Source organism: Rhinoderma darwinii, chromosome 4 (genome assembly GCF_050947455.1).
Source record: "Rhinoderma darwinii isolate aRhiDar2 chromosome 4, aRhiDar2.hap1, whole genome shotgun sequence".
Lineage (NCBI taxonomy): Eukaryota > Metazoa > Chordata > Amphibia > Anura > Rhinodermatidae > Rhinoderma > Rhinoderma darwinii.
Genome location: NC_134690.1, coordinates 252,490,203 through 252,508,359, shown reverse-complemented (window position 1 = coordinate 252,508,359; position 18,157 = coordinate 252,490,203). Strand labels below are relative to the sequence as shown.

Genomic DNA, 18,157 nt, shown 5'->3' with positions numbered 1-18,157 from the left:
TGCAGACCTTTGGCATTCTAGCTGTTAATTTGCTGAGGTAATTGGGAGAAATTTCACCCCATGCTTCCAGAAGGCCCTCCCACAAGTTGGATTGGCTTGATGGGCACTTCTTGCGTACCATACGGTCAAGCTGCACCCACAACAGCTCTATGGGGTTGAGATCTGTTGTAGGATGAAATTGGCTCCAATCAAGCTCTGTCCACAGGGTATGGCATGGCATTGCAAAATGGAGTGATAGCCTTCCTTATTCAAAATCCCTTTTACCTTGTACAAATCTCCCACTTTACCAGCACCAAAGCAACCCCAGACCATCACATTACCTCCACCATGCTTGACAGATGGCGTCAGGCATTCTTCCAGCATCTTTTCAGTTGTTCTGCGTCTCACATATGTTCTTCTCTGTGATCCAAACACCTCAAACTTCGATTCGTCTGTCCATAACACTTTTTTCCAATCTTCCTCTGTCCAATGTCTGTGTGCTTTTGCCCATATTAATCTTTTCCATTTATTAGCCAGTCTCAGATATGGCTTTTTCTTTGCCACTCTGCCCTGAAGGCCAGCATCCCGGAGTCGCCTCTTCACTGTAGATGTTAACACTGGCGTTTTGCGGGTACTATTTAATAAAGTTGCCAGTTGAGGACATGTGAGGTGTCTATTTCTCAAACTAGAGACTCTAATGTACTTGTCTTGTTGCTCAGTTGTGCAGCGGGGCCTCCCACTTCTCTTTCTACTCTGGTTAGAGCCTGTGTGTGCTGTCCACTGAAGGGAGTAGTACACACCGTTGTAGGAAATCTTCAGTTTCTTATCAATTTCTCGCATGGAATAGCCTTCATTTCTAAGAACAAGAATAGACTGTCGAGTTTCACATGAAAGCTCTCTTTTTCTAGCCATTTTGAGAGTTTAATCGAACCCACAAATGTAATGCTCCAGATTATCAACTAGCTCAAAGGAAGGTCAGTTTTATAGCTCCTCTAAACAGCAAAACGGTTTACTACGGTGCTAACATAATTGCACAAGGGTTTTCAAGTGTTTTCTAATCATCCATTAGCATTCTAACACAGTTAGCAAATACAATGTACCATTACAACATTGGAGTGATGGTTGCTGGAAATGGGCCTCTATACACCTATGTAGATATTGCATTAAAAACCAGACATTTGCAGCTAGAATAGTCATTTAGCACATTAACAATGTATAGAGTGTATTTCTGATTAATTTAATGTTATCTTCATTGAAAAAAACTGTGCTTTTCTTGCAAAAATAAGGAAATTTCTAAGTGACCCTAAACTTTTGAATGGTAGTGTATATATATATTAATGTAGAATGTGGCATGCCATGTCTTCGTTTGGTCAGTTCAATGATTCATCACTGAACATGCTGTGCGTTGAACTAGTGAGAGAAGCCAGCTGTATTCCAAATAGTGCTATTCGTATTATTTACTCGTATTACTATATCTGAATGTTGCTACTTAGGTTCTTAGTTGACATTTGCATCTGATTGACTTTGATTTGTTCCCTTTAAAGGGGTATTCCGGAACTAAAAAATTACATTTATTTAAATAAAACAATGAAAAAGATATAACTTTCCAATGTACTTACGTTTCATCAGATGGCTGTAGCGTCGTATATCCTCCTCCGTCGCCGTCCCCTTAGCAATGCAAAATCTGCACTTCCTGTGCAGACCCGTCCATTTGGTCTTCTGCCTTGCTTCCGGTTTCCGGCTTTCACACTGTACGGTTACGTCAAAAATGACGTAACCGTACCACGTGCTTCTTTATTGAATTAGAGCATGCGTGGTGAACACACTCCACCGCGCATGCTCTGTGAAATTATGTGGCTGCGTCTTCAGCGGCCGTGTATATTACACTGCGCATGCGCAAGGTTGAAGGTGTGTAGCGGTGTGTATACGAAGTTGCAGGAATAACGGCCGTTTCGGCCGTCTTCCCGACAGGTGCAGGAGCTGTGACAGCTGCTGTCTCGTACAGCAGCTGCCGCAGCTCCTACAGCGGGGACCGATCGCTGTGTCCCCGCTGTCTAACCCCTTAAAAGCCGCGTTCTATAGAGATCGCGGGTTTTTAGGGGTTAAGTTACCATCGCCGGCCTGCTACACGATAGCGGCCGGCGATGGTTACTATGGCAACCGGACACCAAACAAAGGCGTCCGGCTATGCCATCGACGGAAGCCTAGTGGGTCCTGACAAAGTCAGGACCCACTATGCTTGCTGTCAGTGAATAGCTGACAGTTCTAATACACTGCACTACGGATGTAGTGCAGTGTATTAGAATAGCGATCAGGGCCTCCTGCCCTCAAGTCCCCTAGTGGGACAAAGTAATAAAGTAAAAAAAAAAGTTAAAAAAGATGTGTAAAAATAAGAAATTAAAAGTTAAAAAAATCCCCCTTTTTTTCCCTTATCAGTCCTTTTTTATTAATAAAAATATATAAATAAACGATACATAATTGGTATCGCCGCGTCCGTAACGGCCTGAACTACAAAATTATTTCGTTATTTATCCCGCGCGGTGAACGCCGTAAAAGAAAATAATAATATACCGTACCAAAATCACAATTGTTTGGTCACTTCACCTCCCAAAAAATGTATTAAAAATAGATCAAAAAGTTGCATTTACCGAAAAATGGTCCTGATCGAAACTACAGTTCGTTACGCAAAAAATAAGTCCTCGCACGGCTTTATTGATGGAAAAATTATAAAGTTCTGGCTCTTAGAATAAGGTAACACAAAAAGTGAATGATTGTTTACAAAACGTATTTTATTGTGCAAACGCCATAAGACATAAAAAAACTATAAACATCTGGTGTCACCGTAAGGCCGATTTTACACGAGCGTGTGCGTTTTGTGCAAGCAAAAAGCGCGGCGTTTTGCGTGCGCAAAAAGCACTTAACAGCTCCGTGTGTCAGCCCTTTATGATGCGCGGCTGCGTGCTTTTCGCGCAGCCGCCATCATTATGACACTCCGTTTGGATGTTTGTAAACAGAAAAGAACGTGGTGCTTTTCTGTTTTCATTCATCCTTTACAGTGCTGTTGCGTGAATCACGCGCGTCCCACGGAATTGCTTCCGTGCGACATGCGTGGTTTTCACACACCCATTGACTTCAATGGGTGCGTGATGCGCGAACAGCGCACAAATATAGGACGTCGTGCGTTTCACGCAGCGGACATACGCTGCGTGAAAATCACGTACCTGTCTGCACGGCCCCATAGAGTAACATAGGTCCCTGCGACGCGCGTTGCAAAAACGTATAATACGCTCGTGTAAATGAGCCCTAATCGTATCGCCCCATAGAATAAAGTGAATATGTCATTTATAGCGCACGGTGAACGCTGTAACAAAAATAGAATTAAAAAACAATAGAATTGCTGTTTTTTAGTCACCGCGCCACTTAAAAATAGAATAAAAACTGATCAAAAAGCTGCATGCACCCCAAGAAAACTACAATGTATTCCTCAAGTGGTCTAGTTTCCAAAATGGGATCACCTTTTGGGGGTTTCCACTATTTTGGTACCACAAGACCTATTCAAACCGGACATGGTGCCTAATAAAAAGGCGGCCTCAAAATCCACTAGGTGCTCCTTTGCTTCTGAGGCCGGTGCTTCAGTCCATTACCGCCCGAGGGCCACATGTGGGATATTTCTACTGCAGAATCTGGACAATAAGTATTGAGTTGCGTTTCTCTGGTAAAACATTTTGTGCATAAACTTTCTAAATGCTGTTGTGAATACTTTGAGGGGTCTAGTTTCTAAAATGTCGTGTTTCATAGGGGTGTCTAATATATAGGCCCCTCAAAGCCACTTCAGAACTGAACTGGAAGCCCAAAAAAAATAATTAGGCAATACTTCGCTTCTATACGAACTAGTTAGCGATTCACAGTGTGATGAAGTAAGGGGAAGCAGCGCTTATACGAGCGGTGCACCCCCTTCAAACAGCCGATGACTTTTCAGTTCACAGGTAGCAGAGTTACATGATGGGGAATTTGTTTTCCTGTTGTGTAACTCTGCTACCTGTCAATGGAAAAATCAGCTGCCAGAGTGAAAAATGTTTCCACACATAGAGGATTACCGCAAAGAAACACCTGGGAATCAGACATGATGGACTAACATTTTTCCCTGTGGTGGATGACTTTTCAGTTGACAGGTAGCAGAGTTACATGAAGGGGAATTATTTTTCATCGATGGCTAGTTAGGAGCGCTGCTTCCCTTTAGTTTTTTCTTGCTCACTGTGAATCTCCGACACAGGATGCAGCGGCGATCCACAGGTATTGCTCCTTTTATCCCAATTCACATGTTAGAATTCAATTTTTTTTATTTTATATATATATATATATATATATATATATATATATATATATAAAATACAGTATTTAAAACTAAGACTGTATAAACAGTTAATATACATTTAGAAAACTTATAATTATAAAGACCAAACTTTACGTATCATCATATAGGGTCAGTGTTGTTTAAAAACGCAGATATCCAGTGATTTCAGCTTGTGCTAGCAGTAATAGAATGAGAGCACCAAAATGAAGACTGAGATTGCAGAAGTTAGTAGAGCTGGGTGTAGTAGGCGGAGCAAGTGCACTGCTGCATGCACATTGCATGCTGGGACTAGAGCAGTGCATGCAGGGAGGAGAAACACAGGAAGAGAAGAGGAATGAACTTACTGAGCAAAACAAACCTCTCCAGGTAAACAATAGGGAGTAATGTTACTAAAACCATTTATTATCAAGAAAAAGCTAGACAGAGTGCACTAATATATTAATAGAGGAACATTGCATTGATTTAAAAAAAAAAATAAAGTATTGGAAAACCCCTTTAAGCCTTGTAACTCATATGACTATATATGCTGAGTATTTAACACTATTATTTTCCCTTAGATTTCAATACCTAATGATTAATGCTAACATTAAAGGATCATTTCATGTTTTACATTCTTATTTTACCATCAATGATGCTTCCATACAAAATTTTCAAATTTACTAGGTCTTATGCTGGAGTATGTATTTATGTCATAGAAAGAAGAGTGATTTGATATATTTTAAATACATGCTGCTTTTTTTTTAGGTTTGAAATAATCAAGTCCCTGTTTTGAAATGAAACCTTTTACTGGTCTTTAAATTTGACATTTTTTAATTGGTTTGCTCAAAGTATGAAATAAAGTATGTATTTTTAAAGACTTTGTATGGTACTGGGTTATTACCAGCTATAAATAACATCATAAATTAAAAAATGTGGCCTTATTACTCTTAAATTGTAATTCAGATTTAATGAAAAATTAGAATATTGCCAGGATTTTTCTTTTAATTAATTTTGACCCTTGAAATATTTTTGATCAAAAAACATAGAGTAAAAACTGAGAGTGTATAAAAAGATAACCGTCTAGTTGTGCTACAAAACTGTAACAAAGTTGAAGAGTTGCAAACAAAAATTACTATGAAACTGAGAAGTTATATAAGTTTTCTATTACACTTCTATTTTTAGAGTCTTGTTTTCCTTCCATTCTTCAAGTATTGGTTTATCCTTCAAACATAGTGTAATGGCAGGAAGGAGGTGAAGGGAAAGTGAGCCCTAATCTACCCACCGCCCTGTCCCTGCCTACTTGCAACGACCCGCCCTAGGCGACGAGGTACAACTGGGCGGCGGTCCCTACGCTGGCTAAGTGCACAGGAAGACAAACAGGGAACACGCAAGGGAAGGGGCAGTAGCCACGGAACGCCACGAGGAAACGGGGCGGCGAACGAACAGTCAGGACCAGGACGAAGTGAGTACACCCGAGCGGGCACGGAGACAGAAGCAAGCCAGGGCAAGCAAAGCAGGTCAAGCAGAACTGCAGCAAGGCAGAAGCACGGCAGAAGCAGGCTGGAGCAAGCAGCAGTGGGGCCAGGAATCCAAAAGAATTACAAGCACTGAGGGAGAGCACAGGGCAGGTAATAAAGGGCAGGGGGCGGAGCTAACTCCGAGAGACCAGGCCGCGATAGGCTCTCCCACTCCTGAGCCTGCCACCCTGGTTGGTGGGAGATGGTGTCAGTCGAACAGATCTGGCCTCAGGTGTGGATTGATTAATCCCAGGAGTATAGCTAGATGAAGTACCTGGCAGATCCCTAACAGTACTCCCCCTTTTATGAGGGGCCACCGGACCCTTACTAAGGGGACCCGGTTTAGTGGGGAAGAGGAGGTGGAACCTCCTGATCAATACCCCAGCGTGAACATCACGGGCAGGTACCCAAGTCCTCTCCTCCGGCCCGTATCCTCTCCAATGGACCAGGTACTGGAGGGAGCCCTGGACCATCCTACTGTCCATAATCTTGGCCACCTCGAATTCCACCCCCTCAGGGGTGAGAACGGGAACAGGAGGTATCCTCGAGGGGGACCAGGACGGGGAGCAGCGTTTAAGGAGGGAGGCATGGAAGACGTCATGTATGCGAAAGGATGGGGGAGCTCCAGACGGAAGGATACAGGGTTGAGGACTTCAATGATCTTATAAGGTCCAATAAATCGGGGAGCAAAATTCCTGGACGGGACCTTAAGGCGCAAGTTCCTGGACGACAACCAGACCAAATCCCCGACGACAAACCGGGGGTTAGCAGAACGTCTACTATCCGCCTGAATCTTTTGTGCGCTCTGGGACGCCTCTAGGTTCTTCTGAACCTGGGCCCAGACAGTGCACAGTTCCCGATGAACCTCCTCTACCTCAGGATTATTGGAACAACCAGGGGAGACGGAGGAGAACCTTGGGTTAAACCCGAAATTACAGAAAAACGGGGAGACCCCTGACGAGTTACTGACCCGGTTATTCAGGGAAAATTCAGCAAGGGGAAGGAATGAGACCCAATCGAATTGACAGTCAGAGATGAAACACCTTAAATATTGTTCCAGGGATTGGTTGGTCCTTTCCGTTTGGCCATTAGTTTCGGGATGGAAGGCGGAGGAGAAGGACAGATCAATCTCCAACTTTTTACAAAAAGCTCTCCAAAATAAGGAAACAAATTGTACCCCTCTGTCAGAAACGATATTGACTGGGGCCCCATGGAGACGCAGGATGTGTTTCACAAACAAAGAAGCTAACGTCTTGGCGTTAGGTAGCTTCTTAAGGGGCACAAAGTGGCACATCTTGCTGAAGCGGTCGACTACCACCCACACCACCGACTTGCCCTGAGATGGAGGCAAATCGGTGATAAAATCCATGGAGTTATGGGTCCAAGGTCTCTGGGGAATGGGCAAGGAACGTAGTAGGCCCGCAGGTCGGGACCTAGGGGTTTTGGACCTAGCGCAAACCTCACAAGCGGCGACGTAAGCCCTAACATCTTTAGGCAACCCAGGCCACCAATAGTTTCTGGTAATGAGGTGTTTGGTGCCCAAGATGCCAGGATGACCAGATAGAGCGGAGTCATGGTTTTCCCTCAGTACCCTCAGCCGGTATTGCAGGGGAACAAACAGTTTGTCCCCAGGGACGTTCCCGGGAGCTGCACCCTGATCAGCCGCGATATCAGAAGCTAAATCAGAATCCGTGGCAGAGACGATTATACCAGGGGGTAAAATACAAGCGGGATCCTTCTCGGAAGGAGGATTGGCCATGAAACTACGTGACAGAGCGTCAGCCTTAATATTCTTGGACCCAGCCCTATAGGTAACCAAGAAATTAAATCTGGTAAAGAATAGTGCCCACCGAGCTTGTCTAGGATTAAGCCTCCGGGCCGATTCTAGGAAAACCAGATTCTTGTGATCCGTAAGGACCGTTACCTGGTGTCTGGCCCCCTCCAGGAAGTGCCGCCACTCCTCAAAAGCCCATTTAATGGCTAGAAGTTCGCGGTTGCCAATATCATAGTTACTCTCCGTGGGCGAAAACTTCCTAGAGAAGTAAGCACAGGGGCGGAGATGGGTGAGGGAGCTGGTACCCTGGGACAAGACGGCCCCCACTCCCACCTCGGAAGCGTCAACCTCCACAATAAATGGCTCCTCTTGGTTGGGCTGAATCAGCACGGGGGCCGAGATAAAGCACTTCTTAAGAGTCTCAAAGGCCTGGACGGCCTCAGGGGGCCAATGGAGGACATCGGCACCCTTGCGGGTAAGGTCCGTAAGAGGCTTAGCGACGACCGAGAAGTTGGCAATAAATCTCCTGTAATAGTTGGCGAACCCTAAAAAACACTGTAACGCCTTAAGGGAGGCAGGTTGGACCCATTCCGCCACAGCTTGAACCTTGGCAGGGTCCATGCGGAATTCATGAGGAGTGAGGATTTGCCCTAAAAATGGTATCTCCTGTACCCCAAAGACACATTTTTCAGTCTTAGCAAACAGATTATTCTCCCGAAGGACCTGGAGCACCTTCCTGACATGCTCCACGTGGGAGGACCAGTCCTTGGAAAACACCAGTATGTCATCAAGGTACACAACAAGAAAATTACCCAGGTACTCTCTCAGGATTTCATTAATAAAATTCTGGAAGACAGCAGGGGCATTACACAACCCAAAGGGCATGACCAGGTATTCGAAATGACCCTCGGGTGTGTTGAACACAGTTTTCCACTCATCCCCCTCTTTGATGCGGATAAGGTTATATGCCCCCCGTAGATCGAACTTAGAAAAGCATTGGGCTCCCTGAACCTGATTAAAAAGATCCGGAATCAAAGGAAGTGGGTACTGGTTCCTTACGGTGACCTTATTCAGGTTACGATAATCAATGCACGGCCTAAGACCACAATCCTTCTTCCCCACGAAGAAGAAGCCAGCACCTACAGGAGAAGTCGAGGGGCGAATGAAACCCTTGGCCAGGCATTCTTGGATATACACCCTCATCGCTTCACGTTCAGGACATGAAAGATTAAATATCCTACCCTTAGGAAGCTTGGCACCAGGCACCAAATCGATAGCGCAATCGTAATCTCTATGGGGGGGCAACACCTCGGAGGCCTCCTTAGAAAACACATCGGCGAAGTCCTGAACAAACTCAGGAAGCGTGTTTACCTCCTCCCGGGGAGAAATAGAGTTAACAGAAAGACATGACATAAGACATTCATTACCCCATTTGGTGAGATCCCCAGTATTCCAATCAAATGTGGGATTATGCAACTGCAACCAGGGAAGGCCTAAAACCAGATCAGACGATAATCCCTGCATCACCAGTACAGAGCACTGCTCCAAATGCATGGAGCCAACCAGGAGTTCAAAAACAGGAGTATGCTGAGTAAAATAACCATTAGCAAGGGGGGTTGAGTCGATTCCTACTACAGGGATAGGATAAGGTAAATCAATACAAGGCATCTTTAGAGACATAGCAAATTCCACAGACATGATATTAGCAGATGAGCCAGAATCCACGAAAGCACTGCCCGTGGCAGACCGGCCAGCAAACGAGACCTGAAAGGGAAGCAAAATTTTATTGCGTTTCACATTAACGGGAACTACCTGTGCGCCCAAGTGACCTCCCCGATGATCACTTAGGCGCGCAAGTTTTCCGGCTTCTTATTCTTGCGCCTGGGACAGGTGTTCAGTAGATGCTTGTCGTCCCCACAGTAGAAGCAGAGACCATTCATTCTGCGAAACTCCCTACGTTGTCGAGGGGACATGGAGGCCCCGAGTTGCATAGGTACCTCCGAGTCCTCCGTGGAGGGGCGAGGAGACGGGACCTCGGGGGGAATCGCAGAAAAGTCAGAGGGGAGCACACTGAAGCGTTCTAGTTGACGTTCCCTGAGACGTCGGTCAAGTCGTACTGCTAGGGCCATAACCTGGTCAAGGGAGTCAGGCGAGGGGTAGCTAACCAGCAGATCCTTCAGGGCGTCAGATAATCCTAACCTAAACTGGCACCTTAGGGCCGGATCGTTCCACTGAGAAGCTACGCACCACTTCCTAAAATCAGAACAGTATTCCTCAACCGGTCTCCTACCCTGACGTAAGGTCACCAGCTGACTCTCGGCTAAAGCAGTCCTGTCAGTCTCGTCGTAAATGAGTCCGAGGGCAGAGAAAAAACGATCAACAGAGGAAAGTTCAGGGGCGTCAGGAGCCAAGGAGAAGGCCCACTCTTGGGGCCCTTCCTGGAGTCGGGATATGATGATACCCACCCGCTGGTTTTCGGAACCTGAGGAGTGGGGCTTTAGGCGGAAATACAGTCAGGACCAGGACGAAGTGAGTACACCCGAGCGGGCACGGAGACAGAAGCAAGCCAGGGCAAGCAAAGCAGGTCAAGCAGAACTGCAGCAAGGCAGAAGCACGGCAGAAGCAGGCTGGAGCAAGCAGCAGTGGGGCCAGGAATCCAAAAGAATTACAAGCACTGAGGGAGAGCACAGGGCAGGTAATAAAGGGCAGGGGGCGGAGCTAACTCCGAGAGACCAGGCCGCGATAGGCTCTCCCACTCCTGAGCCTGCCACCCTGGTTGGTGGGAGATGGTGTCAGTCGAACAGGTCTGGCCTCAGGTGTGGATTGATTAATCCCAGGAGTATAGCTAGATGAAGTACCTGGCAGATCCCTAACACATAGGTTAACTATTGTAATTTATGGAATTGCATGGGTAGCAATTTCATAATATACTTATGAACAAAAACAATCCAATATTTGGGCAGGCCAATGATGCTGTGGACATATAAAAATATTTTTGGGAATTGCTGTATTTTTAGTGACCTAATATAGTAGCATAAGCCCTGATTTGGTAAGCTAAGTAACACTTTAGAAAAAATAAGCATGGAGAATAAGGCTCTGTAACAAATTTGCTTTCAGAGCCCCTACCCTGTGTCCCATTGGCTTATCTAATATTTTTGATGGAAAAATAGCACAGCCCGCAGTGTATTTCTTGTTGTCAAAACTACTAGAAGCCAGTGATTCTAGTGTTAACAGAGCTTAATTTATCTTAATCCTTCTGCTTTCTTTTTGCATCCATTCCCATGTTTCTGAAAATATAATGGGGGATGGAAATGTGAACAAACCCTTAGGCTGTGTTCACACGGAGTTTTTTGCAGGAGGAAAATTCCTCCTGCAAAAGCTGCTCCAGTAGGTTTTTGCACAGTGGTTTGACAAAAACTCGTCAAAACACTCGTCGAGGGTTTTTTTTCCTCTTTCTGACTCATTGAAATGGGGTTTTGGAGGAGGAAACCGCCTCAAGATGGGTCATGTTGCTTCTTTTTACCACGACGAGTTTTTTTTACTCGTGGAAAAAAAACTCGTCTGCCTCCCATTGAAATCAATGGGAGGCATTTTCGGGCGGTTTTTGAGGAGTTTTTTGGTGTGGTTTCTGCCGCAAAAAACTCGTCAAAAAACTCAGTGTGAACAGGGCCTTAGTTTGTTTTCATTGTCGACTTTTTGTTGCTTTGGGTTTAGGTTAAATAGCTCAACTAAAATGGTGTACAATAGTGAACAATAGATAGCCATGAAAAAAAGTCTTCCATTCTTGGTGCTCCTCATTCAGTTTGGGTAATTTAGGCATTTATATTATATATTGGGATTATTATAAGTAATTTTTCCTTTTGTTCACATTTAGGGATTATATTAGGATTACATTAGGATTTAGATTTCTAATCTAGTGTCTCCAAATTAATTATTCCTTTTAGAGAGAGAGAGAGAGAGAGAGAGAGAGAGAGAGAGATGGAATTTCTTTGCAGAAGGGTTGATGCTGCAAAGTAGTATTCGGGTTTTTAACACATTGCTTTTGTCTTCTTGTTGAATATAAGCCAACTGCCACACTGTATAATATCAGTAAAACCATCACCTACAGTATTTGCTGCATTGACAGTGTGATTTATTAGGGGACTATGTGTGTTACATTCTGGACATGTGTGAAAATGTCCCTTATCTGGGAATGATTGCCTTTAGTTTACAGGAAATATAGTGTCTAGATGACACCTGTGATATATATATAGAATCCTTAATTTATGGTTTGTATAGAAAAGCTTCAATGTAAAGGATCTATACTCATAAGATATAGTTTAATAATGTTTAACATCCTGACATTTTATTATGTGAATGTTAGTAGATTTATGGAATTTACGGGTGGGACTCAGAAATGCGGAAACAGGCAGTCTTCATGATAGTCGATTCACATAATATTTATATGTTAAAAAAAAACTGGTACTCTGTTATACTGTAGGCTATTTGTATCTGATAATCCAGAAAGTGATAACCTGGCATTTGTTTCCAGCACAGAACTGAAATATATTGTAGAGTTTCACAAGACTAGAAGCAAAAGACTGAGGACAGAGAACCAGCTAAGAAATGCCCTTGACTGAAAAGTTATAGGAGCTGTTATTCTGTTACCATTTTATTTTGGGCTGTCTTACTGAAGGTTCTCTACCCTTACACGCAAGTTTTATATACTTTTATGTGACTGTCCAATATTTTAAAATACCAGATAGTCCGTGACCTATGAGGTTGCATTGATGCCAGATTAAAGGAATTTTACTATATTGCTTTCCGTGTCTAGAACCATAGTAGTCATGTTGAACACACTAGATACATTTTACTGGCCAAATGAATAGGTGTAAGTGCAGACTTTTGAAACACAATGGGGCATATTTATCAATAGTGTTGTAAGAAGTAAGAATGACCCTCTGCTAAGGATTTGATTGGATGAATATGCCTCATTATGTTATTTTTTTAGTCTAACAGTACAAAACTGAATCAGAAAACCATCTGTTTGGAGCCAAAGCACCAAAAAATAAGATGTAACCTCAAACAAATATGAGCAATATGAGCACTGATGCACTATATGGCTAAAAGTATGTGGACATCTGACCATCACACCTAAGAGCTTGTTAGATATCTGATACAAAAACCATTATAGCCCTCTTTTGCGGCTATAACAACCTTCACCTTTTCTGGGAAGGCTTTCTACAAGATTTTGGAATTTCTCGGCGGGAATCTGTGCTCATCCAGCCAATAGACCATTGGGCCTGGCTCACAATGAGGGTTCAAAATCATCCCAAAGGTGAAGTTCTGTGCAGGCCACTCCAGGTTCTTCAAACTCGTCAAACCCTGGCTTTATGGACCCCACTTTGTGCACAGGGGCACAGTCATAATTGACAGGTAAGGGCCCTTCCAAAACTGTTGCCACAAAGTTAGAAGTATACAATTGTTTCAAATTTCTTTGTATGCTATATCATTAATATTACCCCTCACTGGAAATAAGGGGCCTAGCCCAAAGCCTTAAAAACAATTATTTTACAGTAGGCACTATGCATTTCTCAAGGTAGCGTTCTCCTAGCACCTGCCAAACTCAGATACGTCCATCAGACTGCCAGTAGTAAAACATGGTTCATCACTCCAGAAAACATGTTATCAATGCTCAAGAGTCCACTGACGACATGCTTACACCACTCCATCTAAAGCTTGGCATTGGGCATGGTATCTTAGACTTATGTGAAGCTATTCGACAATGGAAACCCATTTCATGAAGCTCCCGACACATCATTTTTGTGCTGATGTCCCTTCAAGAGGCTGTTCGGAAATCTGTAGTGAATGATGCAACAAAGGATAGGCGATTTTTATGTGCCACATCGTTTAGCCAGGCATCGTTTAGCCATCTTTAGCACGCGTTAGTTAAACGGCTGTAACTTTTTATTTGTTGGGCTAGCAACGTGATTTTTGCAAGGTTTAAGCATTTTTAGGCTTTTTTACCTTTTAGCTTATTTTTTCTGGTAATAATATAGTGTTACCATAAAATAGGCTTTTTATTTGTAATTGTCATTCTCTATCGTAAATTTTGATCTCTTATATGTCTATTTAAGGGTAATTGAGTCAGGACTAGCTTTATGACAATGATAGGCGGGGTGAGCATTTTTTGTGGAGAGTATTTTATTGCACGGCAGTCCCAGTTACAGGGGAAGTCAGCCGTATTATAGTGACTATTGTCACTGTTAGGGTTCTGCTGGGTCCAGTTAGACTTTTAATTGAAGCATAATAACATAATGCATGTGACCGATCGATGAAATACAATCTTAAGTTTCCTAGCTGCAATTTTGGTTGTACTATATATTTTTAGCTGACTAAACAGCAAGCTATTGTATTTCTTGCTTTTTAACCAGAAATGGGAAAGGAACCCATTTCCTAATAGATGTAAAAGCATTGTTCCAAGGAGTTGCATTTACAAAAATAAAAATTCATATGTTATAATTAAGAGGATGCTAATTGGGCACTGCTCTGTGCCCACGCAGCACAGTGGCATTTCTAAACTACTAGCATATACAGAAGGAATAATGGATACACTTAGTTCTTGTGTGCAGTTACCCTTTTATTTTATCTTTGTGGTTTAAGTACAATGTAGAGGTAGGGTGAATATTGTTTGTCATCGTAGCACTTTCATAATGTGCTTTTAGAAGACTCCTAATACGAGGTTGATTTAAAAAAACCAAAAAAAAAGACATTTATTTGAAGATAAAACCAAACCACTACAATTTCCTTGTCTGGATTACTTTGAGTCCCACTATCCTAAAAATAATGGCCTGCTAGATGGGATGTCTCCTTTCTTCAGTCTGAATGGTATTATCTGCATTCGTAGACTCTCTGTGTGCATTATGTATGCACATAGTATTTCCATTTAAGGCTTCGTTCACATCTGCGCCAGGGCTCCGATCAGGCGTTCCGTCTGAGCTTTCCATCAGAACGGAACCCTGACTGAAACAAACAGAAACCATAGGTTGATTCAATGGTGACGGATCCGGTGCAAATTGTTTCTGTTTGTCTCAGTTGTGCAAGGGTCCCGCCGTTTTGACGGAATTAATAGCGCAGTCGACTACGGTATTGCTTCCATTAGAACGATGGAATCCTTGCACAACTGAGACAAACAGAAACCATTTGCACCGGATTCATCACCATTGAAATCAATGGTGATCCAAACGGAAACCTATGGTTTCTAGGAGCTTCACATACCTAAAGACTTTTTTAGGACGGTGGAGTGCAAACTCTATGACTCCTGTAAAATTAGTCATTGTCATCTTCTAGCACCAAGGGCGTTCATACCATAGAGGCAGACAATAAAGCTGCTATAAGGCCTAGCCTGGGATGGTACCATCCATTTTGCTTCTGGATGGCAAGAATCTATGCAAGTTGTACCTTCTCTAGAGAATCTGCATTGGGGAATTGGTCTAACAGTCATGGAAAGGTCATGAAGGGCAAGATAGACACCAGGTGGCAAAACCCGGCACCATAATATGTATGTGGCCCCATGTTTTCTATGTATGCGATGTTAAGTGTGGTAGATTACAATTTCACATAGCATTCGATGTAGGTTATTTAACTTGTCAAATCAAATCGTTGTCAATAGTTCCTAAGCAATTTCAGTTTAAAATTGATTTCACGCCCCGATTAGTGTTACTTGGAGATGATTTAGAAGTGCAGTTATCAAAAGAGAAGTAAAAGGGGCTGATTAAAACTCTATTCATTGCTAAACTCTTAATAGTCAGATTTTAGATATCAGAAAAAATACCTACAATCAAGGAATGGTTATTACAATTAGAATCCACAATAGTAATTGCGAAGATACATTATAGTCGTACGCAAGTAAAAAAATACCCAACGCTTTGGGGCTAGGTATCTTTACAATCTAAGTATCTATATAGCAAGTACGTTTTACTGTTTCTATTTATATCCCAGGCCGGAATAGGGAGGTAGGGTATAGGATACCTATGAGGAAATTTTTTTATTATATGTATATCTGTAATACAGTAATATTTATTCTTGAACAATAAAAATTATTATAAAAAAATACAAATTGTCAAATCAAAATAAACATGTATTTATATATGATAAAATGTAAAAAAAAGTCATTTGTCATATACTCTTGTTAATATGACAGTGTTATCAAATTTCTATGATTGCACTTGCATTAAATAAAGCAGAATAATATTATTTCAATGTTACCAGAAGGACTGCATTTACTGGAATTTTTGTTATACTTTGTTTTCAAATTTTGCTATCACATTTTAACATGCAGAGTGGCATAGAGTTTACAGTATGTCGATAATAAGGGTAGATGTATAAGAAAATGGTCATGCATGCAGCACAGTTCAACAAGGGTATGCTAGGTTACGCTGATGCCACTTAAATTTACCACTCTGGCCCTGATGGTACCTCTGCGCTATCCGGAGTTCCAGAGAGTCATCAGCTTTCTTCTACTGCTTCTCCTCCCACTTCCAAAAACTGCCTTCATCATATCCTGCCTAATACCTTCTAACACTATTGCAACCCTCCAATCCATCCTTAATTCTGCTACCCGGGTTATTAACTTCTGCCTTCGTTGCTTTCTTGACTTTCCTCTCTGCCAGTACCTTCACTGGCTACCTATTGCCTAGCGAATACATTTTATAATACTGAAAATGACGTACAAGGCTATCCACAACCTCTCCCGTTCATGCATCTCTGCTGTAATATCCTGATAACTCAACACACATAATCTATGGAATCCTTGAAAGTCGATTCTCCTTTCCATCCCCTACTCTGAGACTTACTACTCCAACACATCAGACTCCCTCCCACCATCCAAACCTTCAAAAGCAACCTGAAAACCCAACTCTACAGAAAAGCTTACAACCTTCAATAACCCTTCCCTTACTACACAATTATATAAGCAGCTCCTACCCTCACCTCTCTCTCTGTAAAGAATAAGAACTCCAGGGCCGGACCCCCTCTCCTTTTGTACTAGTTTATTACTCACTAAGCTCATGTTTATTGTACTTGTTTTTATCATTTATTCATGTTTTCTATTTAAACCTCTCTGTATTTTATATGTACAGCACCCCTGAAGTTAATGGAGCGTTTAAAAAAATAATAAGAAACATAAAAAGGTATGTTCAGACACTTCAGATTTGTTTCAGAGATTCATTGTGGATTCCAAATGGATAATCCTGTAGACTTTTTTTTATAGCAATGTACACTTAGGTTTAAAAACTTTTTAATACATATTTTGTATCGTTTTTTTTTTACTCACAAACATTGGAGGCTGCTCTGTCCTGTTCACAGCGAAATCCATCTGTGTAAAACACAGACGGTTCAATCCCCATCCCGTCTGTCTCCTCTCCTGAGCGCTCATAAACACTTGTTGAACTCTGATCAAATGGATCATGTGCGATTGTTAATCAATTTTATGTTATTTTTTGTTGCAAGAGCTTTGTCTAGACTAGTAAAAGGTGCAGGACTTTGCATTATGTCGTAGTAGTATGCAATATGCAGTTGCTTGCAGCAGTCTATCGTAAATATTAGTGCCAATAATTCTTTGTCACTCATTTGCAGCTGTAGCATTACAGATGTACAGATGTAGCCAAGTTTATCTTGACTCTGATAACTTGCTGTAGCGGAATATCACGCAACAAAAGCCATTAAATGCCATTGAAAATGTCAAGTTATAGTTTCTTGCCACAATATATTTAACGCATTAAGAGTCAATCATTGCTACATCTGATACAAGTCACACAATATTTGTCCCGCTGTAGCCCCAGCATACGACATGCTATAACTCAGAAGCAGTAAAAAATTAGTAAAGCTAAATACATGTAAACTCCCTAACCTTTTTATGCAGATCATATCTATATATAAACTGGAAAATGATGTTCAAAGGCAAATCTACGCCTTCCGCTAATGTCCTTAGGAATCCCATATCTGTGTTTATTTTCAGTATATCCTATTGCTTGGCTCAGTTTCTATTTATGGCTGTGAGGCAAGTTGAACCATGTACCGGAAAATTAACTAGATCAGCATAATAATCTGTTATAAAGCATTTTGCCTGTTACAAAGTTTTAGTGTTTAAGATTTGTCTTGTGATTTATTGTGCTGCTTGTCCTTCAACTGCACTCCATTAGCAAGTTAAAGGGGTATTCATTTTATAATCAAAGGTCACACAATAAAAGGTCACACCATTTCCCAAAATTCTTACTATGTCAATTACTCATGGATTTAAAGATCTTTGCTTGCTGTCATTCAGTGGGACCCTTCATTGTTTACTTATAAAGGATACAATCTACCCTGGTCATCCACACAGGTGTATGGCTCGTTACAAGATACAGCTCTGAAAACTGTATTGTAACAAGTCGTGCACCGGTGTGATCATCATATGTTCAGGATAGATTGTGGTCAAATGGAAATAGGAAATGAAGGTGTAATGGCAGGGGGTAGGGAGACGGACAAGTGAGCCCTAATCTACCCGCCACTCTGTCCCTGCCTACTTGCAACGAC

General features: G+C 42.3%; 1 long non-coding RNA gene across 1 annotated transcript in view; it reads left to right on the top strand.

Annotated features, from left to right (window-relative positions):
* Positions 1-4,462: 4,462 nt before the first annotated feature.
* Positions 4,463-18,157, top strand: part of LOC142761082 (uncharacterized) — a 96,817-nt gene continuing 83,122 nt past the window's right edge. The window contains exons 1-2 of the long non-coding RNA XR_012883498.1: positions 4,463-4,699; positions 16,723-16,773. This is a non-coding gene — a long non-coding RNA (uncharacterized LOC142761082). The remainder of the gene's footprint in view (positions 4,700-16,722; positions 16,774-18,157) is intronic.